At 40.2% G+C, this 21394-nt stretch overlaps 1 protein-coding gene across 1 annotated transcript in view; it reads right to left on the bottom strand.

Annotated features, from left to right (window-relative positions):
- The window catches only part of RAPGEF4 (Rap guanine nucleotide exchange factor 4), a 480844-nt gene that overhangs the window by 242413 nt on the left and 217037 nt on the right, over nt 1–21394 (bottom strand). The gene's annotated exons all lie outside the window — the stretch shown is intronic.

Here is a 21394-nt window from a genome sequence, read left to right on the forward strand (position 1 = left end):
AGCAGCACAGTCTGACTGGGTGGCAGCCTGTAAATCAGCATAGTCCGGCTGGGGCAGCAGCCCAAGGGTCAGCATAGTCTGGCTGGGCAGCAGCCCATGAATCAGTATAGTCTGGCTGGGTGGAAGGCAGTAAGTCAGCATAGTTTGGCTGGGTGGCAGCTCAGGAATCAGCATAGTCCAGCTGGGTGGCATCCCGGGAATCATCATAGTCCAGCTGGGTGGCAGCCCAGGAATCAGCACAGTCCGTTTGACCAGCATCCCAGGAATCAGCACAGTTCGGCTGGGTGGCTGGCACCAAATCACAAGCAGGCAAGCATAGAGGCAGGCTGAACCCTATCCTCAAGCATAGAGACAGGCTGAACTCCATCAGCAGACAGCATGGAGACAGGATGGACCCCATCAGCAGACTGCATGGAAACAGTTTGGAACCCATCAGCAGGCAGCATGGAGGAGGAATGGACCCCATCAGCAGGCAGCATGGAGGAGAAATGGACCCCATCGGCAGGCAACATAGGGGAGGAAAGGACCCCATCACCAGGCAGCATGGAGGAGGAATAGCTCCCATCAGCAGGCAGCATAGAGGAGGAATGGACACCATAAGCAGGCTGGACCTCAACAGCAGGCAGCATGGAATCAGGAACTGGCTGAATATTTGTTGAGGCAGCAGTAGATAGTGGCAGGAGTGTCTGAGCAGGAGAAAACTTCAGTTTTTTTTTTAGTTTAGATACTGGAGTCCTGCAAGTAGTTGCATGGTGCTGGCCAGGGTGCACTGCTGATAGAAAAGTAGCAACAGTACTGGGGAGCATAGAGCAACAGAAATAGAGATATAGGTCTGGGGGGTTGCTATGGGCAATGGTACTACAGGAGGAGCCTTTAATGGATTACTTGCAGGAGGCAGGGAACACTCAGTAGCAGCTGTGGTTGCTAGGGGTAACAAAGGAAGAGAAGATTCCTTGTGCTTAGAGGCAAATATGAATAGGTGTGAATCATATGAACCTAGGGATAGTATTTCTGGCCAGGCTTGTAGCAGAGGCTGAACTAAGGTCTGTTTGCCTTGTTTAACTAAAAAGTGCACAGCAGTAATGCAATCTAATAGCACCTGTTGTGAATAAGCGGAATACTGCTGGAGAAAGGAACCTGCACAATTTTCTAACAGCCATCCCAGAAATTCAACCTGAAGCATACTAAAGGGAGGCATGAAAACAGCATGGCCCTGAGAGGTAAGCGGAAATAACAACTCAGAACAGACCTGAACCAAAGGCTTCACTAAGTGAAAACCTGCCCTCATCAATTAAAGCATGTGCTGTCAGAATACTTCCCAACAGTTTCTCACCAGTAAGATCCTGCCAAAATGAGCGACAGAAATCTTAATTTTCTAATGCAATTTGCCCAGGACAAATAAACTGCACTCGAAGGATCTTGACAAAAGAAAAGCAAAAACTCCAAGCAAATGGCTCCCAGTTCCCAGGTGTAGCTGATCTGGTCTTTAGGGGGCCTCAATGTTATGTCAGGATTCAACAGGTGGGAGACCAGATACATGTAGCTACACACAGAAACTGGGACCAGATACATGAAAAATGAGATTTATTTAAAGTGAACAATAACCACACACCAACAGCAATAAATATGAGAACGCATACAAATCAAAACTGAACAAACAAAATGCAGAAACCTAACAACTAACTAAATATACAAATATATACACAGGAAATATACAGGGCAGGAAGAAAACTGGGGGAGCAGATGGGAAGAAGGAAAACAAGACTAAGAAAGGAACAAGGCAACAGGGTACTGATATAGGGCAAGATCAAGGGTAAATGACAACAGAGTCTGGCAGCAACACAGCAAACAGGGAACAAGGCAGGAGTATCCAAAACACAGGCAAGGAGCCAAAGCAGAAATGGAATTAAGGTACCCTCCCAGCAGGGCCCGATGGCGCTGATTGCTGAAACCTGCTGAATGCTGGGAGATACCTGCTGGTGGACACTGGAACTGCAGCATTCTGCCGAGAGCACCACAGTGCCACCAGCAGGCAAACTTGATCCTAACCTCCTTAATCCCAGATTAATTTTGTCTACAATGAGGATCTCTGTAATCAAATGACCCCCTGCACTGTTTCATAATGCCCACCGGCTCCACCATGAAGCACATAGATACATATAAATGGGGGGTGGAAGCACAGTGTTAGAGCTTTGTATGATTGCGTGCCAGGGCCCACAATAACCTAATCCTGACCTGGAGTGCTTCCATTAGTACTATACCACAGTCATTCTCAACTTTTTAAATACAGAGGAACCCCTGAAATAATTTTTATGTCTTGGGGAGCCCCTGCTAAATTTTTACATCTCTAGTCCATGACACATTTACATGGTCAGTAAGTTGTAACTATAACAATATATAAAAAGGATAATGAATGCAGTGTATCTAGCATATTTAACACCTAGAGCAGACAGTTTGTTTTAGCACTCCCCTCTTCTGTAAGAAAAATTTGTTTGAAATAGAACACATAATAATAATGACCAGAAATTAAACGCAAACAATGAAAATTGTAGTGCCCTTTACATTGGTGGTCAGTGGAAATGTGCCTTTTTTATCAGTAGTCGATGTAGTGGACCCATATACTGGTGGCCAATGGGGGGGAAGGACCCCTATATATATATATATATATATATACCATTTGGGTGGTCAGATCAGTGGGAAAACTGCCCCTCATACACACAGCTAAAAAGATAATTGATATCAGTGGTTACTATGTATTAGAAACTCTTCATTGATCAAGGAAACCCCTAGAGACCTCTGGAGGAACCCTGGTTGAGAAACCCTGCTCTACCAAACAATGTGACACACCTTTATAGTGTAAGATGCCTGGCTGTCATATTCACTATATTGTTCCAATAATTCTGTGCTTACCTGGTACACATTAACACAGAATGACTTCTGCCTTCTAAAATGTGTTCTAAAGAGTCATAGATATAATGTAACATTCACACTGATAACCAAGTTGATTTAGTAAAGGAGTAGAGGCTGTTTCATTTTCAAAGTAAATGTTCACTGAGCTGAGTAAATAAGATAAAGCGATGCTCACTTTAATCAACCAATGGTGTGCAAGCCTTCTGGATGCCTTCTTTGTCCACCACGAATGGCAGCCCATAGCTAAGATGTATTGTCAGTATTATCCATGAGTTCCTCACATGCATACAAAATTAGGTTGACATAAGGCACTTGGAGTAAATTCTAATTAACCTGTAGGGATACTTATATAACATTGTTGTAATTACATTAATTAAAAACAATAGCTATTTTTTATGATTTCTCTTGCAACTCCAACACAGTAAAGGACCATCGCTAATGACATAACATTTTGGTAGATGGCCTATAAAACATTATACTACATTATTAGAACAAAAGTAAACAATTCTTCACTAAGTTTGTACATTTCTCGGGTACAATACAAGGCTAGTTGATTAACTTAATGAGCCTGGTGTCAACAACAAAAACAATCAGGTTTCTATCATTTCTATAGCCCATGTCTAAGCTGATCATTTAAAACACATGAAGAAGGAATTCCCTTTGAGAATGTTGTAAAATGACGCAGCAAACAGATAAATTCACGTTTCTACAATGATTATATTATATAACATGCTTCAGGGTTAACAACCCCCAGTAGCAGAATCCACTCATGTGAATAATAGTATAATAATTGCTGGATTGTCAATGCTCATCAGCAGTAAGTTGCAGCTGGATCACAAAGCAGTATAGCTTCATATTCACTCAGGTGTAAATCCCAATGCAACTGCCAATCACCAATTGTGCCGCAATAAATATTACATGTTAAGTACTTCTAAACCCATTTGCTGAATGTTAAAAAAAAATAGATTTTTAAAAAGTGTCAATTTGATGCCTTGGTGTAATGTGTGCCTACAAATAAAACACTTATGCTTTTTGGACATCAACACATATACAACAGTTGTCCAGACAATTGGATTTTTTTTGGCTGGGTTGCCAAAGTCTTTAAACACACACATAAGCTGTTCAGAAATGATTACTTACAGGTATACAAGACTTTAAACTCTTATATACACAGATCAGCCATAACATTATGACCATCCATCATAACAACATGACCACCAGCCATAATATTATAACCACGTGACTCATCAAGGAGCCTACTAGACAAAGCATCTGATTGCCTCCATTGGCTTACCTTCTTCCCATAGTCCATCCTGGTGCCATCTCTTACTCAGGTAAGGGATGAACAAGCACTCAGCCATCCACATGATGTGAAAGAAAATATGATTCAGTAGACCAGGCCACCTTTTTCCATTGCTCCTTGGTCCAGTTCTGATGCTCACCTGCCCATTGTAGGGAAATTTGGCTGTGGATGCGGGCAGCATGGGCACCCTGACTTGTCTGCTGGCCCCATATACAACAAACTGCAATGCCTTGTGTGTTTTGACACCTTTCTATCGGAACCAGCATTGACTTTTTCAGCAATTTAAGCTCAGAGATGTATAGTAACTAAGTAGAACTACTTCCCTACTGTACTTAAGTACCGAAAGGCGGTATCTGTACTTTCCTGGTGTAGAATTTTTTTCTCCTACTTCCACTTTTACTTCACTACATTTTTTCGATGATTTCAATACTTCTACTCCGATATTTTTTTTTGTGCTGCATAGTTATTCGTTACTATTATAAAAATTACCACTGCCAGAACAGTAGATGACAGGTTTCATGAAGCTCAAAACATGTGTATTATCAGCGCATAAGGAAATAAATGCTACTGTATGTATAAATAAAAGCTGCATTTGAAATAATAAAAAACAATATGATGTTCAAACTTTTGACTTCTTTCTTTAATAACTACATAACACAGTACTTGTACTTTTACTTTCAGTACTTGAGTAGCAAAATTTTTTTAAAAAAACTACTTGCAATACTTAAGTACAAAAAATGTGGAATACTTTAGTACTTCTACTCAAGTCACTTTTTGATCGAGCACTTCCACTTCTACTCAAGTCACTTTTTGATCGAGCACTTGTACTTTTACTCAAGTATGGGTTCCGAGTACTTTATACAACTCTGTTTAAGCTACAGTAGCTCTATTATTGGATCGGACTACGCATGTTGGCCTTCACTCTCCATGTTCAACAATGATCCTTGGCCGCCCATGACCTTGTTCAGCAGTTTTCCTTTCTTGGACCACTTTTGGTCCTGACCAGTGCAGACCGGTAATATCCCACAAGAGCTGCAGTTTTAATTTGACCCAGTCCTCTAGCCATTACAACTTGATCCTTGTCAAAATCGCTCAAATCCTTAGGTTTGCCAATTTTTTTCTTTCAATGCATCAACTTCAGGGGTAACATGTTCACTTGCTGCCTAATATATTCTACCCACCTTTAGGTTACATTGTATTGTAAGATGATAATCAATGTTATTCACTTTACCTGTCATATCAGTGGTCATAACGTGATGGCTAATCAGTATATATATATATATATATATATATATATATATATATATATATTTAAATACATTTTTGTAAATATTTTATTATATCTTTTCATGCCCAAGAGGGTTAAGGAAGTGCTGGAATAAAATGGTGGCCACACAAAATATTGACACTTTTGGCCCAATTTGGACATTTTGACTTAGGGGTGTACTCACTTTTGTTGCCAACGGTTTAGACAATAATGGCTGTGTGTTGAGATTTTTTGAGGGGACAGCAAATTTACACTGTTATACAAGCTGTACACTCACTACTTTACATTGTAGCAAAGTGTAATTTCTTCAGTGTTGTCACATGAAGATATAATAAAATATTAATACAAAAATGTTAGGGATTAACTTACTTTTGTGAGATACTGTATATATATATATATATATATATATATATATATATATATATATATACTGTATCTGTGCATGGACAGCAGAATCTGGATCAAGAATGCGTTCTATGCCTGAAAAATCCCCAAAGATCACCAAGATAGAAAAAAGATAAGAGGGGTTGCGGCACAGAGAGCTTACTTTTATTGCTCATTAAATAAATAAATAATGCAGCAAAGTTTCAGGCATCTCTGTCTCATGCTTATCAATAGTAAAAAAAAGTATATATATAATGCAGATACTTGAATATAGTATACAAAAATATGCAGTAATGATTGGGCAAAAACAATCCACCGAATAATTCAATTAGTAACTAATGGAACCGCGACCCCACAATGTGCTTGTGTGCTTCAGTCAGATTACCGCTTCCTTCAGTCTTGAACATAGATATCAGATATATAACTAGCTTGTATAAGATCTGGAACATTTACTGAACAAACTAACTAAATATAACTAAAGAGCTCAGCCAGGTGATTGTCAGACCATTATTCTTGATCTTTAAGGATAGTTTACAGACGGGTATGGTGCCAGCTGATTGGAAAAAAGCCAACGTGGTACCAATATTTAAAAAAGGGCCGAGATATATCCCGGGTAACTGTAGGCTGGTCAGCCTAACATCAGTAATCTGCAAGATTTTGGAGGGGATGTTAAGGGACTACATACAAGACTTTAGTAATGAAAACGGTATTATTAGCAGTAATCAGCATGGATTCATGAAAAATCGTTCTTGCCAAACCAATCTATTAACCTTCTATGATAAAGTGAGCTGCCACCTAGATAAACGTAAGCCTGTGGATGTGGTGTATCTGTACTTTGCAAAGGCCTTTGACACCGTTCCCCACAAACACTTACTGTACAAACTAAGAAATGTAGGTATGGACCATAGGGTGAGTACCTGGATAGAGAACTGGCTCCAGGGGAGAGTCCAGAGGGTGGTGATTAATGGGGAGTACTCTGATTGGGCGGGTGTGGAAAGTGGGGTCCCCCAAGGTTCTGTCCTGGGACCAATCCTGTTTAATTTATTCATAAATTATCTAGAGGAGGGGATATCTAGTACAATCTGGGTATTTGCGGATGATACTAAACTAAGCATGCCAATATCTTCTATGCAGGATGTGGAACTGGAAACCTTACAAGCAGACCCGAACAAAATAATGGGGTGGGCAACTACATGGCAGATGAGGCTTAATGTTGAAAAATGTAAAGTAATGCACTTGGGCGTCAGAAACATGAAAGCAAGCTACACACTAGGGGGGATACCTCTGGGTGAATCTAAGATGGAAAAGGACCTGGGGATACTAGTGGACAACAGGCTTGACAGTGGCATGCAATGCCAAGCCGCTGCAAGCAAAGCCAACAGAATACTGGCATGTATTAAAAAGGGGATTCACTCCAGAAATAAAAAGATTATTTTCCCACTCTACAAGACTCTGGCCCGGCCACATCTGGAGTATGCTGTCCAGTTCTGGGCACCAGTCCTCAAGAAGGATTCGCTGGTACTGGAGAGAGTCCAGAGAAGGGCAACAAAAATAATTAGGGGAATGGAGGGCATCAGCTATGAGGAAAGTCTACAAGCACTGAACTTGTTCTCTCTGGAGAAGAGATGCTTGAGAAGGGATATGATATCAATGTACAAATACTGTACTGATGACCCTAGCATAAGGAACAAACTTTTCAGAGAAAGGGAATACAATAAGACACGTGGCCACTCACTAAAACTAGAGGAAATACGGTTTAACCTTAAAATACGTAAGGGGTTCTTCACTGTCAGAGCAGTAAGGATGTGGAATTCGCTTCCACAAGCATCAGCAGGGAGCATCGATAGTTTCAAAAAACCTTAAAGACCACAACATACAGGGGTATACAATGTAGGTTAACAGCAAACACACACACACAAACACACACACATCATAGATTGATCTGGATGGACTGATGTCTTTTTTCAGGATCACAAACTATGTAAATATGTCACTATGTATATCATATGCAGATGAAATTGTGTACAGAAATATAATTAACATATCTAAAGAACAACCAAAACAAACAGTATTCTACTTTCCCACTAGCAACTGATAGATGATAGTGATTTAATTAACTTGAGCTAATTAACTAGCAGACTTGCCATCATCGATCTCATGAAACAAAATACACATTATTATAAGTGTAAACACATCCCCACAGTAGACAATAGGTGAGTTAATCAGCACAATTAACAATATATGGCAGCTCGGCCTTTAACATGGATCTTAGGCCTAGAGTCCCAGAGTCTGTGTGTCTTGGGGAGATGTGGACTTGAATCCAAAGTAACATTACTCCAAAGGTCCCCCCAACATACACCCCACAAAGAGCAGTGTTTCCTCACAAGTCAGGGCCCATAGTCAGTACAGTCCCCTCCAAAAGGCCCTGTCCTGAGTGAGTTTGTCAGAGTAATAAATACAAAATACTATCAGTAGTTTTATAAATCCATGAGTATATCTGTAACAAAACACCAACAACTTTTAACACTTTCTCAAAGAAACAGATATGAATAAAATCACAATTTAGTCCTTGTGGTGACAAAGTATTCAACTTGTGTATCCAGTATACTTCCTTCTGTTTTACACAAGCCTGTACATGAAATTAAATTATTTAGATATTTACTATAGCACAGCAAGCAAGTACATGCACATTTCATGTACAATATTTTACAGTAACAACTAGTAATATGTACACAATAAAAACACACCGTAGTTTCCATTTCAATAAATCAATACTGTCTGTAATTCCATTTTTTTATTTTTCATACTTTACCTTATTTATTGTCAATACCTTTTTTGTTGTATTAAATCAATAAATATACTGAATTAATGGAAGAGCAGAATGAGAATGGAGAAAGGAAAGTGTACACATGCTGCCAAAGGGCATCTGAAATAAAATATATTGGGGCTGATATATGAAAAGTGTGTTAGCAGGAAACACTGTTCTTGCCTTGAGCAGCCAATTAGCCCATTGTTTCATTTCCATAACTACACAGCAGAAATGACAGTTGTAAGCTGATTAGTTATTAAGGACAACAAAGTTTCTGTGGACAATGGGCAACCACAAATTTACAGTTAGAACTAATCTATGAAGCATGCTACAGAAACAATTTACATTGCTCATAGCAATCAGTTAATCTAAGTTTCACTTTTAAACCTAAATCTCAGAAAATAAAAAATTGGAAGCTGATTGAATGCTGCAGATAACAATAATGTCTTCTTTAGAACTTACTGCCATTGGAGGTGTTCCTCATGGCAACGAATTTCCTGATGTTAATTTTAGTGCAGATCAGGTTGCTGGTATGGATAACACCTCAACATTCCCTTCTTTCAGATTTGACAATAAGGCTAGTTTGGCTATGATAAAATGCAGAATTTCAGCAAAAGCAATTTTAGATTAATATCACTCCTGCATTAAATAGATTCATATGACATAAAGACTTAGCACCCACATCCAGGTACTTCTCTGTGTATGACATGATTGAATAAGATCGTATGTAATTACTGGTAACCAATTCATTCAAATGTTGGCTTCATCCGAATAATGAGCACGCAGCGGGGCTTCTTCAATTTACAGAGCAGCACTTTAGCAAATCCTGACTTTTATTACAGTGCATAGCTTGCTGTTAACAGCCTGATGTCAGATAGAATTCCAATTACGATGTACTACCTGTGCAGTGACACTGGAGAGGCTTCCTGTCCTTGTCCTCTCAAGCATGCCACAAACCCGTACAAAACAGCTATTTTTAGTGACTTTTCAGCTTTTTCTACTTTCAACTTTTTAAAACAGATTTGTGATTGAACTAAGTAATTCTAACAGGACACGGAACAGGTGTAATGACCAAGGAACACATTGCCACAGAAACTTTATTCTCATTAGTTAAAGAAAAGTGAGCACGGTGCACACATTATTACAGCGTCTGCCACTAGAAGAGACAAACAATTATTTAAAAGCAGTTTATTCTGGTATATTCCAAGCTCTGTCCTGTTCCTTATGGAGTTTACACCTGAGCATATACAAGGTAATCTAATCCATCCTTTCTCAATTAGGGTTCCTCCAGAGGTTGCAAGCGGTTCTTGAGCAATGAGCAATTCCTGCCTCTCTAATTTGTAACCATTGGCAGCAAACAGCAATGATGTTTAAGCTATCTATAAAATTGTGAATTCTTCCCACTGACCACCAATGTAAAGAATCATTTTTCTCCTGACCACCAATATAAGGAGCATCATCATCATTGACCACCAATGAATGGAGCATTCGTCACACGGACCACCAATGTAAGGAGCATTTATATGAGTGACGAGAATTGTAAGGATTATTCTTCTCAAAGTCCACCAATACAAGTAGTCTTATCACTAACCACCAGAGTTTATGGAGTTTACACCTGAGCATATACAAGGTAATCTAGTCCAGCCTTTCTCAATTAGGGTTCCTCCAGAGGTTGCAAGCAGTTCTTGAGCAATGAGCAATTCCTGCCTCTCTAATTTGTAACCATTGACAGCAATCAGCAATGATGTTTTAAGCTATCTATAAAATTGTGAATTCTTCCCACTGACCACCAATGTAAGGAATAATTTTTCTCCTGACCACCAATATAAGGAGCATCATCATCATTGACCACCAATGAATGGAGCATTCGTCACACGGACCACCAATGTAAGGAGCATTTATATGAGTGACGAGAATTGTAAGGATTATTCTTCTCAAAGTCCACCAATACAAGTAGTCTTATCACTAACCACCAGAGTTTATGGAGTTTACACCTGAGCATATACAAGGTAATCTAGTCCAGCCTTTCTCAATTAGGGTTCCTCCAGAGGTTGCAAGCAGTTCTTGAGCAATGAGCAATTCCTGCCTCTCTAATTTGTAACCATTGGCAGCAAACAGCAATGATGTTTAAGCTATCTATAAAATTGTGAATTCTTCCCACTGACCACCAATGTAAAGAATCATTTTTCTCCTGACCACCAATATAAGGAGCATCATCATCATTGACCACCAATGAATGGAGCATTCGTCACACGGACCACCAATGTAAGGAGCATTTATATGAGTGACGAGAATTGTAAGGATTATTCTTCTCAAAGTCCACCAATACAAGTAGTCTTATCACTAACCACCAGAGTTTATGGAGTTTACACCTGAGCATATACAAGGTAATCTAGTCCAGCCTTTCTCAATTAGGGTTCCTCCAGAGGTTGCAAGCAGTTCTTGAGCAATGAGCAATTCCTGCCTCTCTAATTTGTAACCATTGACAGCAATCAGCAATGATGTTTTAAGCTATCTATAAAATTGTGAATTCTTCCCACTGACCACCAATGTAAGGAATAATTTTTCTCCTGACCACCAATATAAGGAGCATCATCATCATTGACCACCAATGAATGGAGCATTCGTCACACGGACCACCAATGTAAGGAGCATTTATATGAGTCACGAGAATTGTAAGGAGTATTCTTCTCGACGTCCACCAATACAAGTAGTCTTATCACTAACCACCAGTGTAAGGAATATTCTTCCAAATGACCACCAATGTAAGGAGCATTCTAATCACTGATTACCAAAGTAAGGGGCATTCTAATCACTGATTACCAGTGTAAGGAGCATACTTCCCACTGACCACAGAAGCAAGGAGCATTCTTACTGATGACTACTAATGTAAGCAACATTCTTCCCATTGAATACACCGACTTCCCATGTAATAGGGCCCTTTGCCCACTGACCAAGAGTAAAAGAGGGTCCTTTTTTAATGACTACCCATGTAAGGTAGAACTACTCCCACTGACCATCAATCTAAGGAGGCCCTTCTCTAGTGACCACCAATTTAAATGAGCATTTCAATAAACTCCAGTGAAAGGGGGCACTTCAAGTAAGGAAATGCTGTCTTTTTTACTGTTTGAATTTCTTTTTTGTATCGTTATTATTTTTTATTTACATTAATATATAATATACAAAATAATTGTGGCATACATGTAATGTACAGTATGCCATATTCCTTATCCTTTTATTATTCTTATATTTCAACTTACTGTTAATGCTAAATTTACCATTGTTCTCCTTGATAAAAAGGTTAAGAAAGGCTGATATAATCACTGTAGAGAGACAACCCAGGGTCACTGCATGTGTTAGCAATTTAGGCCAGATTTTTGCAGAGGCAGGCCTGCTGATCGCACACCCGTGGGCTGGGTTCATAAGCTTTCTAGGGTTAGAGATCAGGGCTCCCAGTTAAAGATGGTTCCACCTAGCAGAAAGGAGATCTGTCCCAGGAGGACTCCCATGCCCAGAAGCTGTGCAGGGATAACACGCCTGCACCGGAAGTGACGAGCAGGGCCGGTGCAGGGTATTCTGGGACTCCAACGTCACCGAAGAGGACGCTCTGGCTTCAGCTGCACACACCTGAGATGGCAGCTCTGGACAAGGCATTTTCAAGGTAAGTTACATAGTTACATAGTTACATAGTTACATAGTAGGTGAGGTTGAATAAAGACAATAGTCCATCCAGTTCAACCTGTGTAGGTGTGTGTGTGTAAGTATTTCTTCTAAAAGGTAAGTGAACCTGGGGACAGTTCAGAGGCTATCATTGCTGAAATGCACTAGCCCTGACTGTCCCGGGGGTATTTTTATCGAAAAAAACTTTTGAGGCCGGAACTCTGCTTTAATACAAAAAAGGACTTTGCTTGCTTTGGAAACCACAGCTTGGCATTGTATGCAATTATTAAGCTTATGATACAAATGTTATAAATTCACTTGCAGTTCAGTGAGTAAAATAAGTATTTGATCGCCAAGCAAAACATGACTTAGTACTTGGTGGAGAAACCCTTGTTGGCCAGCACAAATGTAAGACATTTCTTGAAGTTGTTTACCAGGTTTGCACACATTTCATAGGTCTTCCAGCATAACAATGACCCAAAGCATATTGCCAAAGTAACAAAGTAGTGGCTCAAGAATAAGCACATTAAGGTCATGGAGTGGCCTTGTCAGTCCCCAGACCTTAATCCTATAGAAAATTTATGAAGGGAGCTGAAACTTCGAGTTACCAAGAGACAGCCAAGAAACCCAAGAAACCTTAAGGATTTAGAGAAGATCTGTACAGAAGAGTGGACCGAAATCCCTACAGGGATGTGTGCATACCTGGTCACCAACTACTAGAAACGTCTTACCTCTGTGCTTGCCAACAAGGGTTTCTCCACCAAGTACTAAGTCATGTTTTGTTTGGGGATCAAATACTTATTTTACTCACTGAACTGCAACTTAATTTATAGCATTTGTTTTATGTGTTTTTCTGGATTTTTGGTTGATTTTCTGTCTCTATCATTTAAAAAACATCTATGATACAAATTATAGACCCTTCATTTCTTTGCAGACTTACAAAGTCTGCAAGGGATCAAATAATTATTTTTTCCACTGTATCTATTTATTGCTGTTTTTGAACAAAGCTTTGCATGTCTTTGGATCTCTTCAGATGCCAATTTCAGTCCAAGGTCCACAGATGTGATCATGTGTTTCTTCTTGGTTCCCCTGGCCCAGGCAGGAATGTTGTTGCAATTATTATTATGCATATAGTCAGCTTTTGCTGTAAACAGCTCAGCTGCACAAAAATGTTCTTAAGGTCTGGGAATTTCCTACTGAGCTCAGCTAGATGCAGGGAGTAATGGAAATGATTCAGGACAGCCTTTGATGGAGTTATCAGAGGGGTTTGTTCTTAAAGCTAATAAATATTGAAACTCTTCCCCCTGGCTAAGCTGGCCGGCCATATGGTGAGATGGCTACAAAGCCTGTTCTCAGAGGCTCAGAAGAGGCCACAGCCAGGTCTTAGATACAAAGCACACACTTTATGTTATATATATGCCTCAGGTAATGGATACAGAGCATACCCTTAGGTTATGCATACAGAAAACATTTGATATATAAATCTAAACTGTTGTTGCAGTGAAACCGAGAAAACACAGCTACCTGTTTGGACCATAGTAGTTTATTTTGGGTATCCTCTTTCCCTGGCCCTCCCCCCTTAAACTAAGCTAAGTTCAAGTAGAGTTTTCTAAAATTAGGTAAAAGTGGTACTTTCATTTTCTACACTACATCCTGGAGACTCACTGTAATAGTATAGCGCTCAGGTATCTAGTTATTGAGTACTATCAGTGATCACCACAAGTAATTACTGGCTGTGCTGATAACCATGAATAGCTGCAGCCACTGATAACCTGTCATTGAAGTACACAGGCTTGGTGGCCACAGCTAGTCATTCATGCCTGTGAAACGCAGCAGCAGGAATCAGTAGATACCCCGCCCCTGGCATTCGGCCCATAGCGAAATGCCCCTGCAAATGTAGCCTAAGTATCTTATTTGCTGTGTTGGGTGACATTTCCAGGAGCCAGCTGTATGCATTTCTGGGACCAGTTGCCCCCTTCTTCAGGACAATAAAAGAACAGAAAGAAAGAAAGCATTCTATAAATGCACAAATATGTGCATATGTTTCAACCCTTTAACTCCTCTTGTGGTACAAACAAGTAGTATAGAAGACTGTTTAAGTTTGTAGACTATGAAGCTGTTTTTGCACGTATTCCACTCATAACCTATATTTGCCAGTTTTCACCTACTGGCCAGCAACAGACACACACACACACTGTGATGCTGATAGGTGATGTAGTGAAGGACATTGGACATGTTTTTTATTTTGTGCTAAAAGCTTCCATCACCAACATCAACCTATGTTTCTGTAGGATTTTTTCAAAAATTTAGTCTGAAATGGTTAGCAACACCCCCTAAGGATCCCCTACAGTCTGAGCCCCCTTCTATGGAGGATGCGGATGTCAGTGCATTGATGTAAAAAGTGATATAAGTTGTCATGGCAATTATACAATGCCTCACTCTCTGCCATGGGGCTCTGTCACTTTCAATGGATATGACCTTCCAGTAAAGCAAATGGTAAGCATGATGTTATATAAACATTTTTGTGTCTTTACAGGGAGTCATTACCATTATGCTTAATTGCATGTTTGGATTGTTATGACTTTCATGATACCTGAATGTCTGATTGACTAATGTATGTTATGTTTCAATATCTAGAATCAGTAAAAAGGTCACATACACTTTTGGTCCTTGAAGAAGCCAAATATCTCGGCGAAACATGTAGGACCCCTGTGATCTACTTTATTATTATTATTGATCCATTTGTTTCAATCTGAAATGTAAATGTACATGTTTGTATTTCTGGTTTTATATCTTATGTGATGTCTTTTTTTACTTTTTTTGTAATAAAATTCAACAATTTTTATATATTGTGGTCCTTTATGTAGACCAGGGCTTCCCAAACTTTTTTGGGCCAAGACCCACTTCTGAATACAGTTATTTTTCGGGACCCACTTGCTTGTAATTGAATATTGTAAAGCACTACAGAATTTGTTTGTCGCTATATAAATGCAAATAATAATAATGCATATTTTAAAGGGAGGGGGATGTTAAATTAGAAATATCAATTTACTACTTTTCAATTTATTATTGAATACACTTGCCAGATGTTCTAAGTGAGGAGTCAGAAACCCATGGCATGTGTGGCATATAAGCAGAGTTGTAAGTAATCAGCACCCTCATAGACAGTATAAGGCAGGTAGAGGATAGAAATCAACCACCCCAGGACAGTGATCAGCAGGCTATATGGCACTCACCCTCTTTCCTCTCCCAGCAGTCCACAGTGAAGGTGAAGCCCCTGTTTGCCCTCTCCAGGGCCCAGCACACCTCACCAGAGTCTCCATGATGAGGAGCTCTATGCTGGTCTTGGTGTCCTGGCTCTTCTCCTACAGATCCTCTACTGGGGGTCACAGAAGCTGCCATGAACTCCTGACACCACCAGGCCACCTGGTTCTCCTATGACACCGAAGCTGCCATCTCTGCCCGCTATAGTTGAGAGAACCCCAATGCCAGTCTAGCCAACATCATTGCCACCAGCAGGACCAAGGAGATGGCTCTGCACCCCATGAACATATCCTACATAACAGCCCACATACGTACTCAAATCCCGACCCACAGTTTGGGAACTGCTGATGTAGACTATTGCTACCACCATATAATCTTTGCCTCAAAGTCCCATGCTCCTGGTGAGGCAGAGTCCGGACACTTCTCTTGCCTTTGGCTTGATTAGATGCAGGACCAGTCCCTCACCCAATTTCTATTTAATACAATGATGAAACTTGTGCACATATTTGGATTGTGTTCTATACTGTACAATGTAAACTGACCAATATAATTAAAATCCAGACCTTGGGCTAGCGCCAAATCAAAAAACTAGGAGGACATGGGATACTGCGTCCTATCACTAGAAATCTAATTGAAGAAAGAACGTACATGGACTTTTTTGGTACCCCATATACACATACAACAATTTATTCCAAAATACCAAAATATATATTTTATTATACAAATCAAGTTAAAAATCAAAAATACAATATTAAAAGATCAACCTCTACAATCATAGAAAGCATTTCCCTTGGCAACTATACCTGCATAAATCTAATACCCCAATCCCCGGGTGAGGTACAAAACAAGGGAACACAAACTCCAACCATATTATTTATCCTCTACATGTGATCTAACTATTTATAGAATATTTTCCTTCTTTTCTTTGGTCCTGGAAAAAGGGGACTCTTGATCCCAAAAATGTGTAGAGCTGGCTTCTGGAAACATCATCATGTGCCCTATCTAACACTACAAATAAGATGCTTATTAACCATTTGACCACTTTTTGCGATACTGCGCTGCGTTATTTTAACTGACAATTGCGCTGTCATGCAATGCTGCACGCAAATAAAAATTATGTAATTTTTTTTACCTCCACAAATAGAGATTTCTTTTGGTTGCATTTGATCATCACTGCGTTTTTTGTTGCTTTTTTTTTTGAGCTACAAACAAAAAAAGAGCGACTAAAAAAAAAAAAAAGAAAAAATATTTTTTACTCTTTGCTATAAAACATGTCCAATTTCTTCATACATTTAGGCCACTACGTATTCTGCTACATATTTTTGGTAAAAAAATCCCAATAAGCGTATATTGATTGGTTTACGCGAACGTTGTAGCATCTAACTATAAGATATATACTGGATTTTTTGGAATTCTTTTTTTTTCATACTAGAATAAAGCTGCGCTATACTAAAATTGAGGTGAACCAATAAAATTGTGCATCAACCATTCACAAAAAAGTAAAAATTTTTCACTGCCGTAATAAACAGCAAGGCAAATTAAATGAACAAAAAGTCCAACAAAAAAGGTTCAACAAAAATCCTCCACTTGATAATAAACCCTCCGCCACCAAAGTAGTGATGCACCTCCACCAATTCAGGAACGCCTGCTTACCAGACAAATTGGTCTTCTTAGGTAAGAGGTCAAAAGCACTTTTGGCTTAACCCAGCCAGGGCCTCCTAACCCTCCAAGAGGGATGTGAGATTTAGGATGTAGTTTCCTTTAAGAGCCATGCGGTGATAGTTCTTCTTCAAATCCTCTCGCAAAGTGACATTCCCCAAAAATGTAAGAGAAAACTTGCCATAGTAAAAAAATACTTATAGTTATATTTTTAGGTAAAAGATCGCTCTTACAATTACTGCGGCATAAAACCGCATGTCAAACAGCATAGCCGGCCGGCTGGATACACTCGCCCATCCTTCCGGGATCACAATGCACGGTGACGTCAGCATGCCGCTCAACCCAACCTTATTTTTTCATACTAGTAATGCCAGCAATCAGCGACTTATAGCGGCAATATTGTGGCGAGAAATCAGATACTAACTGACACTTTTGACACTTTACGGGAACCAGTGGCACTAATACAGTGATCAGTGCTAAAAATATGCATTTTTGCTGTACTAATGAAATTGTCTGTCAAGTTCAAAATCTAGGGCAATCAAAGGGTTAAATGTGTGCCTAGCCTGTGTTTGTGTTTACTATGTGTGCTGCTTTTACTAGGGGAAGAGATGGATTTGAGTCCCTGCTTTGCTGAAACACAGAATCTATCCCTTCCCCCCTGTCAGAACGGAACACTGCCTTGTTTACAATGCTCCGTTCTGAATCTTTGACCAAGAATCTGCGGGTGCCGGCACACATCGAGTGCCTGACACCCGCAGACCAGTTTCTGTTGTGAATACTCACAGCATAAGTGAATAATCACAGCAGACAGAAGTGCACAATCATTTATTTATACATGATCCCACCCCCATTCTGGGCCCTATACTAACTACCCTGTAAAGGAAAGATGTTTATATTTACCTAATCTGAGGGCACTCCAGTCCAGTCACATTACCAACTCCCAGCAGCGGCTTCGGTGTAGAGGAGAGACAGCTGACAATGGATGCCCCATTGTAAGTCAATAGGTGATGACACAGCTAAGGAATGGCAGCCATTCTCGGCAATCTCTCCATTTCACTGAAGGCAGCCGCTGGGAAGATAATGTGACATGACAGGAGTGCCTTCAGAATAGGTAAATATAGACATATTTCCTTTACAGGGTCGGTAATATAGGGCTTAGAATGGGGGGGGGGGGAGGTTTAAAGTGGTTTTTTTATCTTAATGTATTCTGTGCATTATTGCAGAGCTCCAGGCTCCTTCAGAAAAAATTAAAAGTCAGCAGCTACAAATACTGTAGCTGCTGACTTAATATTGGGACCTGCCCAGGAATCCAGCGGTGTCTTCACCCCAGCCAATTTTTACAACTGCTCTCGGGTGCTGCCGGTGCCATTGCTTGTAAGGGAGACCGGCAGTGAAGCCTTGTGGCTTCACAGTTGGTTCCCTACTGTGCATGCATGAAGCACACTGCGCTTTGTGAATGGCCCAGTGGCAGGGGGAAGGAGGAGGGGGGCCGAACTTCCAGGTGATCTCGCCGCCAAGAGATCACCTGGAAGTGGGAGTGGGTACCTGTCAAACCAGAGAGAGGGAAGAGGCTCCTTTTGAGTGGAGCTCTGCTTTAAGATAAAAAAACCTTCTGTGTGTAGAAGCCCCCCTAATACTTACCTGAGCCCCATCTCAATTCAGTGATGTAGCACGAGAGCCTCTTCTGTCTTAGACTCTCCCTTCTGATTGGCTGAGACACAGCAGTGGGCGCCATTGGCTCCTGCTGCTGTCGATCAAAGTTAGTGAGCCAATGAGGAGAGAGAGGGGGCAGGACCGAACCATGGCTCTTTGTCTAAATAGACACACAGAGCAGTGGCTTGGCTCAGGTGCTTGCTGTGGGGGCAATCGGCAGGAGGGAGGGACCAGTAGAGCCGGCCAGGGACCCAGGAAGAGCAGGATCTAGGCTGTTCTGTGCAAAACCAATGCACAGAGCAGGTACGTATAACATATTTGTTATTTTTAAACAAAAAACTAAAATAAAAAAAAGGAGATTTTAATGATATTTTAAGCTTAGATAGTGTTTGACTGGACGTCCACTTTGAGTCTATGGTCATATAATGAGAAATGTTGACTATTCTGCTTCTCCTGGAGAGATGGTAAAATAATTACTAAGATTTATTTAGTTTTTCCAAACCAGCTCTGCATATTTTGATAGGCTGTTAAATTTATTCATGATTAACCATTTTCTACAATGAAATCTGCCCCATCTTTATATGATTCTGCTGCTGTAACAATAACAATCATTCCCATGTTCCAGAAGCAAACTTTATTAGAACCACAGAATAGCACTGGGCAAACATCTATGCAGTGTGAAAGCAGAATCAGAAATGTTATATCATCTTATAATTAACCTCATGTCTATTCCAATTTTTACTGAAAATGTCTAATTTCTCCAACTCCCTAACTAATGCATGTAGTTAGTCAACCACTCTCGATTGTCTTTCTTCCAGCTGAGCGGCAGGCAAATGAATGCGTGTACAGCTGTCATTGCCTCTTGTTGTTCTCCTAGCAGCAACTGTCAAAGCAAAGGTAGGTCAGCCGCCTCCTTCCTGGAGACAGAACATGTCACCTCCATTATAAGAAAGGCTTAATTCTCATGCCTAGAAACTGACAGCTGTCAGTTCCGAACTTGTGCGTCACTCTACTCGTGGCAGAGAAAACGCTCACCAACCATCAAATAGTCACTTGATCTAGATAATCAGTGGCCTCAGCAATGATGTAATGAGAACATGGGGTTAACGTGTCTATTTTTAGTGTAGCCAAAAGGTGGTTGTGAAAGCATATTTTAGCTGATAGACATAAAAAAGAAATGATTGGCTATAGATACATCTAATTCTTTTGGCAACCCTGGGATGATTTATTTTAATCCCAGGAAAACATAACTCAAGTGAGACTGTGGGGCTGCAGAATCTGTCTTTCTTTTTCTCAGAACTGCCTAGAGGGCCTGGAGGTGGAATACAACCTTACAACTAAAAGGTTCTTCTATTGGGCACGCAGATCGCCCCCATGTCTAGGTTTAAAGCTATGGAAGAGGGAGAGAAGCAAGGAGGGGGAAATCTATGGCCTCAGATTACCTTGGGGTTGGGGACAATAGTGACATTCACCAGTGTGAGAGTTGCCCCAACATTTTGCAGCAAGACAGGTCTATAAATGTAACCCAAAACAATGAATTTACTACTGCTCAGATACCTCCCCAAACCTGTGTCAATCAGATCAGCATATGAATAGACTAGTGAAAGGCAGACAGAATCGGCTTCTCGGGATTCCAGTAGTCTATAACAAAATGGTGGCTGTTTGCACACAAACAGGTGGAGAACAGGAGTGGAAGCCATTGTTTACCCGTTTCGATCACATTTATGAAACAGGGAGTCGGTGTCTGTGTGCAGACCATTTTGTTGAAGACAGGCCCATGGACAACACTTTGCCACCCACTATCACAGATGACCAATCACTTGCTCTGAAATCAATATTTTGTGAAAATATCATGTAACAAAGTATATTACTTTTCCTCAACATTTATGATATAAATTGTGAATGTATAAAAACAATACACTTTAACAAACACTTAAACAAATCCTCCAGTATGATTATATTGTGTTTAAAATATTTTAGGCATATTATTTACCTGCAAAAACCGCCCTTATGTGGATCTTCAAAAGCCCTGAGACTGCTGCTGGGCACCACAATCTTGTATGTGAAGCCAACAGACTGGCAGATGTCACTCAGGGAGGGGGGGGGGGGGTTAAAGAAGGTGGGCCAGCAAAGAGAATAATTAGACACTGAAAGTGGATAATAATGCGCTTCAATAGTAAACCAACAATATTGATGTGTAAAACAATCAAATCTTGTAGGTGCAAAAATAGTGCACAAAATTGGAGGACTTCAGAATAATGTGTAAACAAAATACAGTTCATCAATAAAGTCCATAATCAAACATGTGCAAGTAATATGTTCAGTGGTGAGTCCACACTTAAATGGTGACTGTGTTCAAATTCCAACGTAGTGAATGGCCTCTTACCATGTGTTAGACAGAACAGAGCCTCCAAATAAACTTGACAATTTGATAATTAAATAACACCCAGTGATAAAGATGGACTCTTACCAGAGATGATGGAGG

This window comes from Pelophylax lessonae, assembly GCF_965119305.1.
Source record: "Pelophylax lessonae genome assembly, chromosome: 6".
NCBI lineage: Eukaryota > Metazoa > Chordata > Amphibia > Anura > Ranidae > Pelophylax > Pelophylax lessonae.